Raw genomic sequence first — 18665 nt, 5'->3', positions numbered from 1 at the left:
GGATGAAGGGCCATAGCTATAAACTAAGGAAAAAATGCGGTCAAAAGTATATTTGATATTTTTTCTTAGCTTTAATGTCTAATGGTAGAACCTTTACTTTTACAATAATTGGGGAGTGCTAAACCAATAGGGGCCATACAGCAACTAGAAGAATGAAAGGTTTGATCCAAGGAAGGGGAGGACAGGACTGATTTCTTGGATGGCTTACCAATAGAAAGCAGAGAGTTACCATTAATGGAGTGAAATCTGAATGGGGATTAGTCACTAGTGGCGTTCCACAAGGATCAGTTTTAGGCCCTCTCTTGTTCATAATTTACATTAATGACCTTGATGAAGGGATTACGAGTGACATGAGTAAATTTGCTGATGATAAAAAGATAGGCCGTATAATTCACTCTGAGGAGGATATCAATGAACTCCAGGACGATTTGGACAAATTAATGTCTTGGTCTGAAAAATGGCAGATGAAGTTTAATGTGGATAAGTGTAAGGTACTTGCCCTTGGTAATGAAAATAACCCTCGAAGCTATAATCAGGTGAAGTAGAGCTTGATCATACAGAATGTGAAAAAGACTTGGGAGTCATGGTAAGCAGAAATCTAAAGCCAAGACAGCAGTGCCTTAGTGTGCACAACAAGGCCAACAGATTACTTGGATTTATCTCAAGAAGTATAAGTAACAGAAGTCCAAAAGTTATTTTACAGCTCTATACATCACTAGTGAGGCCTCATTTAGATTATGCTGCTCAGTTTTGGTCCCCTTACTACAGGATGGATATAGACTCATTAGAGAACATACAGAGAAGAATGACTAAAATGGTTTACTGTGTAAGGAACCTCCCGTATGAAGATAGACTCAAAGCCTGAAATCTCCACTCTCTGGAGAGGCGTAGAATGAGGGGAGATATCATTGAAGTGTATAAGTGGATGACGGGCATAAACAAGGGAGATATTAATAAAGTACTGAGGGTGTCGAACCAGGTAAGAACCAGGAATAATGGATTTAAGTTGGATAAATTTAGATTTAGAAAGGACATGGGTAAGTACTGGTTTTCTAACAGAGTTGTAGATGCGTGGAACAGTCTTCCCAGTGGGGTGATAGAGGCTAGGACCTTGGGTAGCTTTAAGAAGAGACTGGACAAATATATGAGTGGGAGGGGCTGGGTTTGATTAGTGTCATTGGGTACGGGAGTTATTTCTTGGGAAGCTTTAGGTAGTAGTCATTTTGGTAAGGACCTGCCTCGCATGGGCCAGTAGGCCTTCTGCAGTGTTCTTCCATTCTTATGTTCTTATGTTCTTATCAAGAGAAGCCCTACACTGGCATCAAATAACCTCCTTTGAGGGAGTACAAACTGTTAGGTGATCAACAAGATGGATTGAGGAGAAAAACTAGTTTGCCTCAAATAATTGCAGTAAGACATTTCTGGAGAAAACACATGAAAATGGCTCAAGGAGGTAGATTGTGATGACATTATGAAGCAAGTACAGCAGGGGCCCCCTTTATACAGAAGGTTAAGTTTTGGGGTATCATTGTAAAGTGAAACATAGCCTTTCTTTTTTTTTTTTTCACTTGTACAGTGGACCCTCGGTTAACGATGCTATCGAATGGCGATAAAATGGATACGATGAATTTTTGCCTTAAAATACTGACTCAGCTGACGATGAAAAACTCAGTTAAGGACATTCGTCTCGAACGTGTCCGCCCAGCCTGAGCCCATGTACAAGGTAGTGTGCCATTGTTTACAAGCCAGGGAGGATGATTCCACGAGTACATGTGATATATTTTGTATTCATTGTTTTTAGTGCTTGTAACAGCTAAATAAGCCAGCCCTGTGATAAAGAAGGAAAGAAACAATATAATTCAAGAAAAACTCGTAGCAATGTACCAAAGTGGAGGAGGAAGAGGGAGGAGAGAATGTGCCTTCTGCAGTGATTCTTCGATATGTACGATACTAAAGCAGCAGGTATCGATAAAGGCTGTATTGCTAGCCAGCGATAAAGTGTAAAATTAACAGTGTAGCAAGTAAGTTAAGCGAGTAAGCGATAGAAAAACAACACGAAAGTAACTCTCCAGTGTTGTTGAATGTGTATCGGGCCGCTGAATATACGCCGGCCTGCTACGTATCTTCCACCACCTTAAACCTCTGCCAGCATCTCCTCCATCAAACTAACTAATTAAATTAACATCTCGTCCAAGGTAAGTGTAAATATAAAAGTGTAAGTATAAAAGTAAATATATAAGTGTAAATATAAAAGGACCTCAGTGGATATAAGTCATTCTATGACTTTTTTTGGTTATCCTAGGTACTTTACACATATGCTGCTATGTATGATAATCTATGTACGTAACTGTGTTTGTATGTACCTGAATAAACTTACTTATTTATAAATTAAAATGTAAATATTTCTTATTTATAAATTAAAACATAAATACTTCTTATTTATAAATTACGTACATATATTGTTTGTAGATTGTGGAGGAGGCAGAAGCCTCCTCCACCACTAATATGTACAGCTTCTCTCAGTGGCCATTATAAAACCAACAACAGCACTTCCAGCACTTATCCTCACATACCTTATGACATATTTTATTCAGTCTAGAGTATATATCATGTTTATATGTTATTAATGTTGTATATTATGTCTTATTAGATGAATTTTGATAGATAAATAAGCCGTAGAGATGAAATAAGCGTCATATTGAAGCATAATAAACTCGCCTTCCTCTCTCCTCCTACATGCCAGCTACACTCCCTGCATGTCTGCTACACCCCCTGCATGCCTGCTACAATCCCAGTATGCCTACTACACTCCCTGCTACATTCCCTGCATGCCTGCTACACCCCCTGCATGTCTGCTACACTCCCTGCATGCCCGCTACACTCCCAGCATGCCTGTTACATTCCTTGCATGCCTTCTACACTCCCTGCATGTCTGCTACATTCCCTGTATGCCTGCTACATTCCATGCATGCCTGCTACAGTCCCTGCATGCCTGCTACACTCCCTGCATGCCTTCTACACTCCCTGCATATCTGCTACATGCCATCACACTATGTAATTAACCCTTTCAGGGTTGGTGCTGTACTAGTATGGCTTGCACGCCAGGGTTGGTGCCGTACTAGTACGGCTTGCACGCCAGGGTTGGTGCCGTACTAGTATGCATAAATTCTAACACCTTCAAATCTAGTGAGAGAAAGCTGGTAGGCCTACATATGAAAGAATGGGTCTATGTGGTCGGTGTGCGCAGTATAAAGAAAAATTCTGCAGCACAGTGCATAATGAGAAAAAAAAAATAAACTACAACCGTGTTTTTGGTTTAAAACAGCAACTTTGCAGTGTATTTTCGTATGATATGTATGGTTGTATTCTAGTTTTCTTGGTTTCATTTTATAGAATGGAAAACATATGGAAATTGAGATGATTTTGATTGGTTTCATAATGAAAAGTACCTTGAAATTGAGCTCAAAGTAGCAGAAATGTTCAATTTTTGCCGAAGTTCAAAGGTAAACAAATCATGCCATGCATCCAATACACATCAACTGGTGAGTCTAATATTCTTTCACAAGTGCCCTGATATTATTTATACAGGTCTGCCATCACAAATCCGGCAATCAGTTATTCGGTTTCTTCAGTTATTCAGCACTGATTTTGGCTAGCATAATTTCAAATTTCCAGGGTCGCCACACCAACCTGCTGGTACTGTTTGGTGGCACTACTTGCTGCATAAGTCATTCCAATTTCTTTTTCTCCCTTTATTGTTTTAACTTACTTTTAGCCCTAGCCATGGTTTCAATGAATAAAAGAAATGCTTCTCATTATGTAAAGCACCTACACAGTACATTATCCATTAAAGATAAGGTGGCTTTGAAGCCACTGTTGGTTGCCATGAGCTCAGTCTCATGAAGCAGGAGAATATGCTTTATTATTACGCTAATATCAACACTACAGCTTATTTGCCTATCACAATTGATCTATTATTTATTTATTTATTATTTATTTCCAATTTGTGCACACATACAGAGGTACAAAAAAATACAGATAAGAGCAGTATGCCAAAGCCACTTATACTATGCATAGCATTACGGGCTGGCTTAAACAATATAAATAACATAAAACATGTTAAATACTCCAGAATGTATAATATTTGGCATAATACTGAGCAGTTCGATGGAGGTATGAAGAGGATATGGTATACAAATACCATTCTCCTATCCCTGTCTTGGGGGCTTATATTAGAGAAAACGGAGTATAGCACAGGGCTAACTGTGATATACACTCGTACTGCACCATAAACCTGAAACAAAAAGTTATTTTCTCTATATAGATTTTCACACATAGCAGCATATGTGTAGAGAACCTAGGATAACCCAAAAAAGTCAACATGGCTTATTTTTAGTACCTGGCTTGGGTTAGCTATATATGATTTTTGGTAAATATTCGATTCCCAGCCAGGGTAGAAACATTAGGCGTGTTTCTTTACACCTGTTGTCTATGTTTACCCATCAGTAAATGGGTACCTGGGTGTTAGCCGACTAGTTTGGGTGTTATCATGGGACACTGACCTAATTTTCTTGAAATACTCTGCATAACAAGCGGCTTTCTATATACAGTGGACCCCCGACATTCGATGGCATCGACATTCAATAAATCCAACATTCGATGCATTTTAACACAAAAATTTCGCCTCGACATTTGATCGAAAACCCGCTATTCGATACGATTCGTACAAGATGTGTCCACTTGTGGCCTGAACTGCCCCGTGTGTGCCAGTGTTTACAAGCCAGCCAGTGTGCGCGCATCTAAGGATACATTCGGTACATTCCATATTATCACTGTTTTTGGTGCTTGTTTCTGCAAAATAAGTAACCATGGGCCCCAAGAAAGCTTCTAGTGCCAACTCTTTGAGAAAAAAGGTGCTAATGCCTATTGAAATGAAGAAAGAGATAATTGGAAAGTACGAAAGTAAAGTGCATGTATCCGAGCTGGCCAGGTTGTATAGTAAACCCCAATCAACCCTCTCTACATTAGTGAGCAGGAAAACGGCAATCAAGGAAGCTGTTGTTGCAAAAGGTGCAACTTTGTTTTCGAAACAGAGATCGCTAGTGTTAGAAGATGTTGAGAGACTGTTATTGGTGTGGATAAATGAAAAACAAGTCCTAATGGAAGGAGATTCCCCTTCTAAACAGTAACACCATCCACACTCTCCCCTCCTCCCATCCCATCAATCATCACCAGATCTTCATTAAAGGTAAGTGTCAATTATTCTATTGTTATTGTTATTGTAATTATTCTATTGCATTAAACTTAATATTTCATGTGGTAAAATTTTTTTTTTCATACTTTTGGGTGTCTTGCATGGATTAATTTGATTTCCATTATTTCTTATGGGGAAAATTAATTCGACTTTCGATATTTTCGACATTCAATGAGCTCTCAGGAACGAATTAATATCGAATGTCGGGGGTCCACTGTAGTAGTATGTCACTGATGTCAGCTAGGCCTGTATACCTTGTACATGTAGTAAATAAAGATATTATTACTATTATTATTATTATTATATTATTATTATTTTCCAGTTGTTTGTTGGGTTATCTTATTCAAACTTTAGCAATGTATGATGGAAAGATACTTCTTAACGTACACCAAAAATGAAAGAAATCAGACCATAAATAGCGGAGTTCATTCTCAGCCATTAGTGGCTGCTTAGCGGTATATTTTTGTATGTTTTTTATGGTTATATTCTCATTTTTCGGTCTCATTTGATAGAATGAAAGATATATTACAGAAATAGATATGATTTTGATTGCTTTCATGATGAAAAGTACCTTGAAATTGCGCTCACAGTAGCGAAAATGTTTTATTCTTTAGCGAAGCTCAAGAGTAGACAAATGACGTCACCGTCCAACACCTGTCCGCCTGCCAGTCCAAATTCCAATACGTAGTCAAGAATGAGCTGACATTATTTATACAATTATTATAATAATGCAGCAGTCTGCATAACAGTAAATTTATTTTTTGTGAATAAAATTTCCAAATGGTAAACAAGAGTAATATAAGAGGGGCCTGGAGCCATGACTAATGAACAGAGAAAATGTTATTTTAGAGCCAGGAAAGTCTGCATTGTTTATTCTGGACCCTATTTTGAAATTGGCGTCTGTTGAAATTTGTGTGTAATTGGCCAAATTGCCAATTTCTGACCACTTTATTGGGTAGATGAAATAAGTGAATGGGCGGTTTCTTGTACTCAGTTGACAGACTAGAAGTAAATAAGTTTATTCAGGTATACACAAATACAGTTACATAGATTATCATACATAGCAGTGCATATATAGGGAACCTAGGATAACTCAGAAAAGTCAGACAAAGTGACTTATTTCCAGTACCTAGCTTGGGCTTGCCATATATGATTTTTGGTAAATATTTTTTTTTTCTCAGTTGTTTGTTGGGCTATCTCATTGAAACTTGGGCAATGTATGATGGAAAGATGCTTCTTAACGTACAACAAAAATAAAAAAGACAGACGATAAATAAGGGAGTTCACTTCTCAGCCATTAGCCGCCTCTTTGCGGTATATTTTCTTATGATTTTTATGGTTGTATTCTCATTTTTTTGGACTCGTTTGATAGAATGGAAGATATACAGTGGACCCTCAACCAGCGATATTAATCCGTTCCTGAGAGCTCATCGTTAATCGAAATAATCGTTAGTCAAGTTAATTTTCCCCATAAGAAATAATGGAAATCAAATTAATCCGTGCAAGACACCCCAAAGTATTGAAAAAAAAAATTTTTACCACATGAAATATTAATTTTAATACACACAAACTGAAGAAGACATGCACAGTTACATGACACTTACCTTTATTGAAGATCTGGTGATGATTGATGGGATGGGAGGAGGGGAGACCGTTGATCTTGTTAGTGTTTAGAAGGGGAATCCCCTTCCATTAGCACTTGAGGTAGCAAGTCTTTTTCTGGGGTTACTTCCCTTGTTCTTTTAATGCCACTAGGACCAGCTTCAGAGTCACTGGACTTCTGTCGCACAACATATCTGTCCATAGAGGCCTGTACCTCTCGTTCCTTTATCCTAAAGTGTTTCTCAACATTGTCAGTGTAATATTCACCAGCATGGCTTGCAATAGCTGTGTGAGGGTGATTTTCATCAAAAAAGGTTTGCACTTTAAGCCACATTGCACACATTTCCTTAATCTTTGAAGTAGGCAACTTCTCCAATTTCTCTCTCCCCTCCTCCGAAGCAGTTTCCTCAGGTGTGGCCTCTTACTGTTGAAGATGCTCTAGCAGCTCATCAGTGGTTAATTCATCATTTTCCTCCTCCACCAACTCTTCCACATCCTCCCCACTAACCTCACCAATATGAGCACTAGTTCCAGGCATTTTTTCCTGTTCACCTGGGTGTTAGTCAACTGTTGTGGGTCGCATCCTGGGGGACAAGATTAAGGACCCCCAATGGAAATAAGTTAGACAGTCCTCGATGATGCACTGACTTTCTTGGGTTAACCTGGGTGGCTAACCCTCTGGGGTTAATCGTTTCTCGGAAATTGTTTCACGTTAAGCCACACCAACAACACTCTCTCCACATCTTCAAGTAATACAGCTGATGGTGGTGCAGCAACAACAACAGCTGACTGTGGTGCAGCAGCAGCTGCACCTTTGGCAAGAACAGCTTCCTTGATTGCCGTTTTCTTACCCACAATAGTAGCGATGGTTGATTGGGGTTTATTATACAACCTGACCAGCTCAGAGACACGCACTCCACTTTCATACTTAGCAATGATCTCTTTCTTCATCTCCATAGTAATTCTCACCCTTTTTGCTGTAGGGTTGGCACTAGAAGCTTTCTTGGGGCCCATGGTGACTTATTTTGCAGGTGCAATCACTACAAAGGCTGTGATAATATGAAATGTTCCAGTTGTTGTATGTTTGGAAGCGACCGCGGTGGCTGGCTGGCTTGTAAACACTGGCACCAAGGGACAAGTGAGGCGTGCTCAGGCCAAAGTGGACGCATATGGTACGGAACGAATAGCGTTGGTCGGGTTTTTAAGCGCTAGTTGAGGCAAAATTTTTGCGTTAAAATGTATCGCTAGTCAGATTTATTGTTGATCGATGCCATCGCTGGTTGAGGGTCCACTGTATTACAGAAATAAACATGATTTTGATTGCTTTCATGACGAAAAGTACCTTGAAATTGAGCTCAAAGTAGCAGAAATGTTCGATTTTTGCCAGTGTTCAATGAACTTCGTATAAGTCAGATTGGTTAATTTTATTAATCTGTAATCTGGCAAACTCAGTAATCCGGCACACTACAGGTCCCAATGATGCCGGATTTGTGATGGAGGTCCTGTACCATTTCTACGCCATTTCTACATGAATGCAGTAGTCTGCATAACATAAATCTTCTATTTTTTGTTAGAATAAAAATTCAAAGTGGAAAGCAGAAGAAATGTAACAGAGGCCTGGGGACATGAGTAATGAACAGAGGAAATGTTATTTTAGTGTCAGGAATGTCTGTCTTGTTTATTCTGGACCCTATTTGGAAATTGGCATCTTTTGAAATTTGTGTGAAATTGGTAAAATTGCCAATTTCTGATCACGTTATTGGATAGCTGAAATCCATAAATGGGTGGTTTCTTGTACTCATTCGATAGAAAAAATGGAGTTCTAGCGAAATAGGTATGATTTTTGTCGACTGGTACATTGGAATTAGCCAATAATAGGGATCAAAGTGGACGAAATCACCGATGCATAAACATCGTCAAGACCATGGTACATTGGAATTAGCCGATAATAGGGATCAAAGTGGACGAAATCACCGATGCATAAACATCGTCAAGACCACTAACTTCGCGAGAGCATAATTCCGTAAGTTCTCCATTAAATTTCATACTTTTGGTGTCATTATGATCAGGAAAAGATTCTCTATCATTTCATAAGAAAGAATAATAATTTTTTTATTTTTTTCGAAAAATTTCCAACCCTGAAAACAAGTTTAGGAGAGGGCCTGCAAACCCTAAAAGGGTTAAGCTAACATTTCCTCCAAGGTAAGTGCAAATATTTCTTATTTATAAATTAAAATGTAAATATTTCTTATTTATAAATTAAAATGTAAATATTTCTTATTTATAAATTACATACATATATTGTTTGTGGATAGTGGTGATGGCAGAAGCCTCCTCCACCACTAATATGTATGGCTTCTCTCAGAGGCCATTATAAACTCAACAACAACACTTCCAGCACTTTCTCCTCACATACATTATGACATATTTTATTAATTCTAGAGTATATATCATGTTTCTATGTTATTAATTCATCTAATAAGTCGTAGAGTTGATAATAGCATCATATTGAAGTACTATTCTGTCAAGCCTCCCGACTGCAGGAATGGATTAATTGGATTTCCATTATTTCTTATGGGGAAAATTAAATAGGATAACGATAAAATCGGTTAAAGAAAAGCTCTCTGGAATGGATTAAAATCATTAACTGAGGGTCCACTGTAAATGCATGTAAAAGTGTGATATGTTTACACTATCATATATTAAGTGAGCAATAGAACTAGGCCTAAAAAATGCATATACAGTACACACATTACTTATCTTAAAATATTTTTGTCCTTATAGTGAGTGGTGAATATATTTATGGTAGGAAGTCTGAATAAATGAAGAATGGATATAATTGAAAACTGCTGCATTTTTCAAAACTCTGTAAAGCAAAACACTGTAATGTAGGGCCTGCCTGTATAGAAATACTGAAAGATGCTGAGTATATGCGAGTTGTAGGAATACAGTAGGGCCCTGCTCTACGGCGTTCCGCTAATACAGCGATTTCAAATTATGACCAAAATTTGCTATACGACAAGCGGTCTTGCAAATATGGCATGCCCCACCTGGTTTGTTTACATTCTCCATGAGCACAACTCTCTATTATGTCTGGAAATTTTCCAGAATTTCAAGTGTTTTAAAGTTACTGCATATTTTATATGTACTCCGATAATTATACTCATGTGTACCTGTACCTTAATATACTTACACACTGTGCTGGCATGCAGGTACACATTAAAATCACTGAGTGTGTGTCTACTCAATGCCATATAATCTCTTGGGCTCATTAGATGTTGTATATTACGTTAATATAGACATTTCCATTAATCTATGATATTTTTTAAAAATTATATAATAAACATGCTATGTAACACAAACATGATACATACACCCACAGTATAAAAAGTGACATAAATATGAGATTTGTTTACCAAGCGTTTGGTAGGAGAGTCGAAGAATTACATTTTCTTTAGTCAAACACCAGTAACGTAACTAGAAATTTATTCCTTTCATATGCCTTCACTTTATAGCTATTCACAACCCTTGTGGGTTTAGCACTTGTTTTTTATTATTATAATAATTTGTAATAATAACTTGTAAAATTATAATTTATAATAATAATTTGTCAGAGCATCATTCCTTCTAAAAATTACATGAGAATGGAAGTGTTGGTCATTATTTATTCTACTGTATCAATGTGGAGACAACTTGTACACAATGTAAAGTGTTTGTCTTATCGTATAATACAAACATGTATGAACAAACAGACGTGTTTGTCTGGTTTGTTTACATTATGTGTGGGTGGGATGAGAAGGGGAGGGCTGAATTGGCTGGCTACCATACTTCCCAAACCTGACTTCCTACAAATAAAACTCACCTCTCACCCTACATTAAGACTAAAAATATTTTAAGATAATGAATGTACTGTATATGTATTTTATCACTCTGGGGTGCTTTAATTAAATGTAATATATTACATGTGGGTGGGGTGGGCTGACCTGGATGGCTATCATATCTCCCAAACCTGACTTCTTACAAATAAAACTCACCTCTCACCTAAATTAAGACTACAAATATTTTAAGGTAAGTAATGGGTGTACTGTGTGTGTATTATACTTTTTATTGTTTTTAATGCCTAGTTCTATTGCTAACTTAACCCCTTCAGGGTCTAAGGCCAAAATCTGAAGTGGTGCTCCAATGTCCAAGAAATTTTGAAAAAAAAAAAAAAAAAAATTATTTTTTCTTACAGAATTAACCCGTACACGGTCCAAGCAGATCTACATTCACATGTGTAGTGCTACAAAAGTAGATCTACTTTTTTTTTACATATTTTCAAATGTAACAAAAAAAAGTAGATCAAAGTTTTTTTACACATTTTCAAATGTAAAAAAAAACAAAAAGATGATCTACTTTTTTTACATACTTTCAAATGTTGAAAAAACGTATATATATGTTTGGACCGTTTACGGGTTAAAGAGCATATTTTTGTGAGGGTAATAAGACAAAAAAAAAAATTCTGATCAGTTCTTACCGTGATACAGTGCCGATAAGTTTGTCCAAAATGACCTGGTGGCGGCAACATCGACGATTTCCACATACGCGCATTACTTTATTTAGCAGTTTTTGTAGTTTTTTCTTTTCTTTTCCAATTTTTTTTCTTTTCCTACTACATTTGGGGCCTGAGAGACCAATACTGTATATAATGTACATATATAAACTCACTGTATTGAACACAATAACCGCACTAAAGTTATTATCATATTATTGTTTACCACTGTTGTTTATTACAATAAACATGCACAAATCTTGTATAATACTAATGTTCTATCATATATTTACATATTTACAATCACTGGACATGGTTTTAGAACTGCTGAAGCTTGTGGAACTCCTTGAAACAAGGCACCATGCACAGAGGCACCTTACATTCCTCACACATAAACCGAGTGTCTTTGCGTCTTTGTTGCTGTCGTTTTGTTTGTGCACAGACAATGCATCTCTTCTGAGCAAATTTCTTCTGAGTTGAAGGAAGCTGTATTATGAAATGATCACCTTCCCTCCTCAAATGCTTGGGTATATCCTGAGGAGTTCGAGGACCATGTTGTATAGCAGGTGTTGTTACCTGGTGTACTTCATTATGAGTTGTCTGACAACAGACAAACAAAATTCACCACAGAGTGGTCTGTTGCCAGTCTTCATTTGGCACATATTACAGGCATTTAGAATTGAAATGTCCACGAGATGGAAGAAGAGTTTCACGTACCACTTTTAACTTTTATGAACACAATCAACAAAGCCAATCTGCATGTCACATTTGTCAACCAAGCGCATGTTTTGTGTATAATCAATCACTGTCACTGGTTTTTGAATACGTTCATTAGTCACTCGATCAACTTTGCCACTGTCTTGCATTTCATTACGGTGAATGGTTGTCAACAATGTGACATCTCATTTGTCATGCCACCGTAATGCCATGATGCCATTGGCAGTAAATACCTGCACGTCATCACCACGAGCACCTGCGTTGAGCCTGGGCATATGTTTATGATTAGAATGCACTGTGCCACACACATCTGTCTTGTTCACTCGCAAGAAATCACTGAGTAATGGGCTTGTGTACCAGTTATCGGTATATAATGTATGCCCCTTACCTAGATAAGGTGCCATCATGCTTCTCACTATGTCACCTGAGATACCCAATAACATCCTGGTATCTTTCAATGTTTTGCTTCCCGTGTATACAACAATATCCAATACCAGGCAACTGTCACAGTCACAGAGTACAAACAGTTTTATACCAAAGCGTTTCCCCTTGCTCGGTATATACTGCTTGAATGACAGCCTACCTTTGAACAAAATCAAAGACTTGTCAATTGCAAGATTCTTGAATGGATGAAAGTATATGCTGAACTTTTGTTTGAGATACATAAAAACATTTCTAATCTTGTATAACCTGTCACTTTTGTCAGGCCTGGTTTTGTCAGAGAAGTGCAACATACATAACAGTAAGATAAACCTGTTCACAGGGATGATTTCACTGAAGACCGGGGTAAAAATTAGCCGATCTGTGGACCAGTATGCTTTTATATTATGCTTATAGACATGAGGCATAAGTATTATTGTTGCAAAAAGCAAATACATTTCTGCAACAGTCGTCTCTTTCCACCGGTGTAGTCTTGACTGTGGTGATATGATCGTATTTGCCATGGTGTACTCAAAATACTTATTACTTTCCCTGATAATAGTTTCCATCAATGGCTGGTCAAAGAATAATTCAAAGAATTCCAGCTCATTTGCAGTGTTTCCAAGAGGACAAGTAGGTAGAATTCCACTTTCAGAGTCATCAAAGTGGTGGGGCTTGGGAAAAAAATTGGGATTTTGCTGCCAATCCCAGATACGGTTTGCTGGTGGATACTGGACATTATAGGCTGGTTGTGCGGGTAGTTGTGGTTGTGGTGGGCCGGTGGCTGACGCTCCGCTTTGTCCTTGAACTGCGGAGTCAGCAGCGTGGGTCCCAGCCTGGGCTGGTGAGTCATGCATGGCCGTGGCACTACCATCACCACTACCACTATCTAGTGATGCCTGTGGCCTATCCATGCCAAGTGTAGCCACATCATCCTCACTATCACTATCTATACCTGGTGTAGGGCCACAGGATGTACTCCGTCCCCTGGGCATGGCATAGGGTACACTACCCGAGCGCATGCGGCGGCGTACATACCGATGCTTCACTGGTGAAAATGATTCCTCACTATCACTACTCGAATGATCATCAAGAGCAATAAAATCACAATCCACATCACTATCATCATCATTACCGAAGTCAGAGGCCTGGCCACGCGAAAATAATAGTTTTCTCTTTCGTTGAGGTACAACCGACCGTGACTGACGAGTGCCCACACCAGAGGTAGAAGGTTGAGGATCGTCAGGGTTTTCTGCACTATTATCGATATCCTGGTCATTCCTTTCGGTCACTAACTGATCAGAGCCAAAGAATTCGTCTTCATTTCCACTTCCATCACTGTTAGAACTATCAGATAGGAACAGGAGAGTCCCAATTTTCCTTGGAGTGAGAGCTGCCTTGCGACGAGGCATGGTGAACAAGGGTAACTGAGCCGGCGTTCCCACAATGCTATGCGGGCGCCTGATTTTTTGTTTATGGCGCACACCCACCACGCAGACCCGTTCTCTCACATGTAGGCCTATGAGCGCTTTCGCGCTAAATTTGATGGTGCTAGAATTTTGGCGTATATCTACGGTTTGGACACTCAACGTGAAGCCGTAGATCTACGGGACGGACCCTGAAAGGGTTAAGGAGTACATAGACACTGACAGATTAAAACCCCAAACAGGACCTACATTACTCAGGAGGAAAAGGCACTCCCAGGACACAAGCCTATGAAAGACAGGCTAACTTTAATGTGTAGTAATGCTAGTGGGGACTGCAAAGTGAAGCCTTTACTTGTGTATCACTCTGAAACTCGCAGAGTGTTCAAGAAAAACAATATCGTCAAGACTAAATTGTGTGTGATGTGGAGAGCAAACAGTAAGGCATGGGTCACTAGAGACATGTTTATTGACTGGTTCTATGACGTGTTTGGCCCCACTGTGAAACAGTACCGCCTGGAAAATAACCTCTAACTCAAGTGCCTCCTGGTAATGGACAATGCTCCTGCTCATCCTCACAACTTGCAAGAGCAAATTGCAGGGGACTTGAGCTTCATCAAAATGAAGTTTTTGCCTCCTAATACCACTCCTCTCCTCCAGCCCATGGACCAGCAGGTCATTTCAAATTTCAAAAACTGTACACCAAAGCAGTGTTTCAAAAGTGCTTTGAAGTGACCTCAGACACTGAATTGACCCTAAGAGAGTTCTGGAAAGATCACTTCAGTATCCTCAATTACATAAACCTTATAGGTAAGGCTTGGGAGGGAGTAACTTGCAGGACTTTGAACTCTGCTTGGAGAAAACTGTGGCCACAATGTGTACAAGAGAGGGATTTTGATGGGTTTGGGGCTGATCCTAAGGAGCCTATGCCAGTTGTGGAGTCTATTGTGGCATTGGGGAAGTCAATGGGGTTGGAGGTTAGTGGCAAGGATGTGGAAGCGTTGGTGGAGGACGACAATGAAGAGCTAACCACTACAGAGCTGCAAGAGCTTCAGGTGCAACAGCAACAGATCAAAGCTCAGGGATTTCCTTCAGAGTAGGAGGAAGAGAGAGTGAGGAAGTTGCCTTCGTTAAAGATTAAGGAAATGCGTACATTGTTTACAAAGTTGCAAGCATTCATGGATGAATATTATCCTGACACAGCTGTTGCAAGCCATATTGGCAACTTGTACATTGACACTCTTGTGGCCCATTTTAGGGAAATCTTAAAGGGACATGAGAAACATAGTTCTCTGTACAGATATTTTGTGCGACAGGGGTCCAGTGACTCTCAAGCTGGTCCTAGTGGCATTAAAAAACAAAGAAGGGAGGTAACCCCAGAAAAGGACTTGTTACCTGAAGCCTTTATGGAAGGGGATTCCTCTTCCAAACAATAGAACACCTGCATCCTCTGCCCTCCTACTGTCTCATCACCAATTCCACAATAAAGGTAAGTGTCATTTCAGTAATGTTTACTGTGCATGTATCATTGTTTTCTGTTTAGGGAAATGTATATTTCATGTAAAAAAATTATTTTGTTTAATACTTTTGGGTGTCTGGAACGGATTAATTGGATTTCCATTATTTCTTATGGGGAAAATTAATTTGGTTAAAGGCTAAATCGGTTAAAGCCTAGCTCTCTGGAACGGATTAAAGGCGTTAACTGAGGGTCCACTCTAATCTGTTTCAGACACCCAAAAATATTAACAAAAAAATACATTTTTTAAAGATTAACTATAGTTTTACATACAGAAAACAATGAGAAATAAATATAAAGCACAAATTTTAATGATAAATGAACATTGCATGCCTTTATTGAAGACTCTTGTTGGCGTATTGAAGAAGGTAGGAGGGAAGAGAGAGTTGGGAATCCCTAACTCCCTCTCCCCTGTGTGTAGTGGGTGGCCTGGTGGCTAAAGCTCCCGCTTCACACACAGAGGGCCCGGGTTCGATTCCCAGCGGGTGGAAACATTTCGACACATTTCCTTACACCTGTTGTCCTAGGACGTTCACCTAGCAGCAAATAGGTACCTGGGTGTTAGTCAGCTGGTGTGGGTCGCATCCTGGGGGACAAGATTTGAGGACCCCAATGAAATTAAGTTTGACAGTCCTCGACGATGCACTGACTTTCTTGGGTTATCCTGGGTGACTAACCCTCCGGGGTTAAAAATCCGAACGAAATCTTATCTTTTCTTATCTTATCTTGCCCCCCCCTGGGCTACTACACAGCCCTATTATTACACTACACAGCCATATTATTACCATGTAATAATATCGTTTCTAACAACTACCTTTAGATGCCATCATAAACAAAGGGAGCAGTGATGAACAATTCCTGCCAAGTATTGTAAACAAACGCATATGAAAGGTGGCTTCTGGGCGAGACACCAGATTGACAGTTTTCTCTAACGCTGAATCAGTGAAGATGTAATGTTTACTCTCCACCTGACTCTCCACTCAATAACATATAAATATTGCATGTTTATATGCTATATGCTGTGTAACATGTTTCATATATAATTTTGAAGAAACTATCATAGATGGATTAATGAAAATGTCTTCATTTACCCTTTGGCTGTTTCGGTGGACCCCTGCATAACGATATTAATCCGTGCATGAGAGCTCATTGTTATGCGAAATTATCGTTATGCGGATGAATTTTCCCCATAAGAAATAATGGAAATCAAATTAATCCGTGCAAGACACCCGAAAGTATGAAAAAAAAATATTTTTACCACATGAAATATTAATTTTAATACACACAAACTGAAAAAGGCATGCACAATTACATGACACTTACCTTCATTGAAGATCTGGTGATGATTGATGGGATGGGAGGAGGAGAGAGTCTTAATGTTTAGAAGGGGAATCCCCTTCCATTAAGACTTGAGGTGTCAAGTCCTTTTCTGGGGTTACTTCGCTTCTTCTTTTAATGCCACTAGGACCAGCTTCAGAGTCACTGGACTTCTGTCGCACAACATATCTGTCCATAGTGGCCTGTACCTCTCGTTCCTTTATGACTTCCCTAAAGTGTTTCACAACATTGTCAGTGTAATAGTCACCAGCACGGCTTGCATTAGCTGTGTTAGGGTGATTTTCATCCATAAAGGTTTGCACTTTCAGCCACATTGCACAGATTTCCTTAATCTTTGTAGTAGACAACTTCTTCAATTTCTCTATCCCCTCCTCCGAAGCAGTTTCCGCAGGTGTAGCCTCTTGCTGTTGAAGTTGATCTATCAGCTCATCAGTGGTTAGTTCTTCATTGTCCTCCTCCACCAACTCTTCCACATCATCCCCACTAACCTCCAACCCCAAGGACTTCCCCAATGCCACAATTGATTCCTCAACTGGCATACTCCTCTCAGGGTTAGCCTCAAATCCTTCAAAATCCCTTTTGTCTACACATTCTGGCCACAGTTTCTTCCAAGCAGAGTTCAAGGTCCTCTTAGTCACTCCCTCCCAAGCCTTACCTATAAGGTTTACACAATTGAGGATATTAAAGTGATCTCTCCAAAACTCTCTTAGAGTCAGTTGAGTTTCTGAGGTCACTACAAAGCACCTTTCAAACAGAGCTTTTGTGTACAGTTTTTTGAAGTTTGCAATAACCTGCTGGTCCATGGGCTGCAGGAGATGAGTGGTATTAGGAAGCAAAAACTTCACCTTAATGAACTTCATGTCTCCATAAAGTCGCTCTGCCACGTCTGTAGGATGACCAGGGGCATTGTCTAACACCAGGAGGCACTTAAGGTCTAATTTATTTTCAGTTAGGTAATCTTTCACATTGGGGGCAAATGCATGGTGTAACCAGTCATAGAAAAAGTCCCTAGTGACCCATGCCTTACTGTTTGCCCTCCACAGCACACACAAATTAGCCTTGAGGATATTCTTTTGTCTGACCGCTCTGGGAGTTTCTGAGTGATACACTAATAAAGGCTTCACTTTGCAATCACCAGTAGCATTGGAACACATCAACAGAGTAAGCCTGTCTTTCATAGGCTTATGTCCTGGGAGTGCCTTTTCCTCCTCAGTAATGTAGGTCCTGCTTGGCATTTTCTTCCAAAACAGGCCTGTTTCATCACAATTAAACACTTGTTCAGGTTTCAGTCCTTCACTTTCTATGTACTCCTTGAATTCATGCACATATTTTTCAGCTGCTTTGTGGTCCGAACTGGCAGCCTCACCATGCCTTATCACACTATGTATGCCACTACGCTTCTTAAATCTCTCAAACCAACCTTTGCTGGCCTTAAATTCACTCACATCATCACTTGTTGCAGGCATTTTTTTAATTAAATCCTTATGCAACTTCCTAGCCTTTCACTTATGATCACTTGAGAGATGCTATCTCCTGCTATCTGTTTTTCATTTATCCACACCAATAAGAGTCTCTCAACATCTTCCATCACTTGCGATCTCTGTTTCGAAAACACAGTTGAACCTTTGGCAAGAACAGCTTCCTTGATTGCATTTTTGTTGCCCACAATAGTAGCGATGGTTGACTGGGGTTTATTATACAACCTGGCCAGCTCGGAGACACGCACTCCACTTTCATACTTATCAATGATCTCTTTCTTCATCTCTATAGTAATTCTCACCCTTATTCCTGTAGGGTTGGCACTAGAAGCTTTCTTGGGGCCCATGGTCACTTATTTTGCAGATAAAATCACCAAAAACACTG

The 18665-nt window shown here is 39.3% G+C and overlaps 1 protein-coding gene and 1 pseudogene across 9 annotated transcripts in view; one reads left to right on the top strand and one right to left on the bottom strand.

Annotated features, from left to right (window-relative positions):
- The window catches only part of LOC128685725 (mitogen-activated protein kinase kinase kinase 7-interacting protein 3 homolog), a 639350-nt gene that overhangs the window by 608555 nt on the left and 12130 nt on the right, over window positions 1-18665 (top strand). The gene's annotated exons all lie outside the window — the stretch shown is intronic.
- Window positions 11928-17662, bottom strand: LOC138853138 (uncharacterized; annotated as a pseudogene).

Source organism: Cherax quadricarinatus, chromosome 23, assembly GCF_038502225.1.
Source record: "Cherax quadricarinatus isolate ZL_2023a chromosome 23, ASM3850222v1, whole genome shotgun sequence".
Lineage (NCBI taxonomy): Eukaryota > Metazoa > Arthropoda > Malacostraca > Decapoda > Parastacidae > Cherax > Cherax quadricarinatus.
The sequence above is the reverse complement of the archived record's forward strand: the minus strand, read 5'-3'. Positions and strand labels throughout refer to the sequence as shown.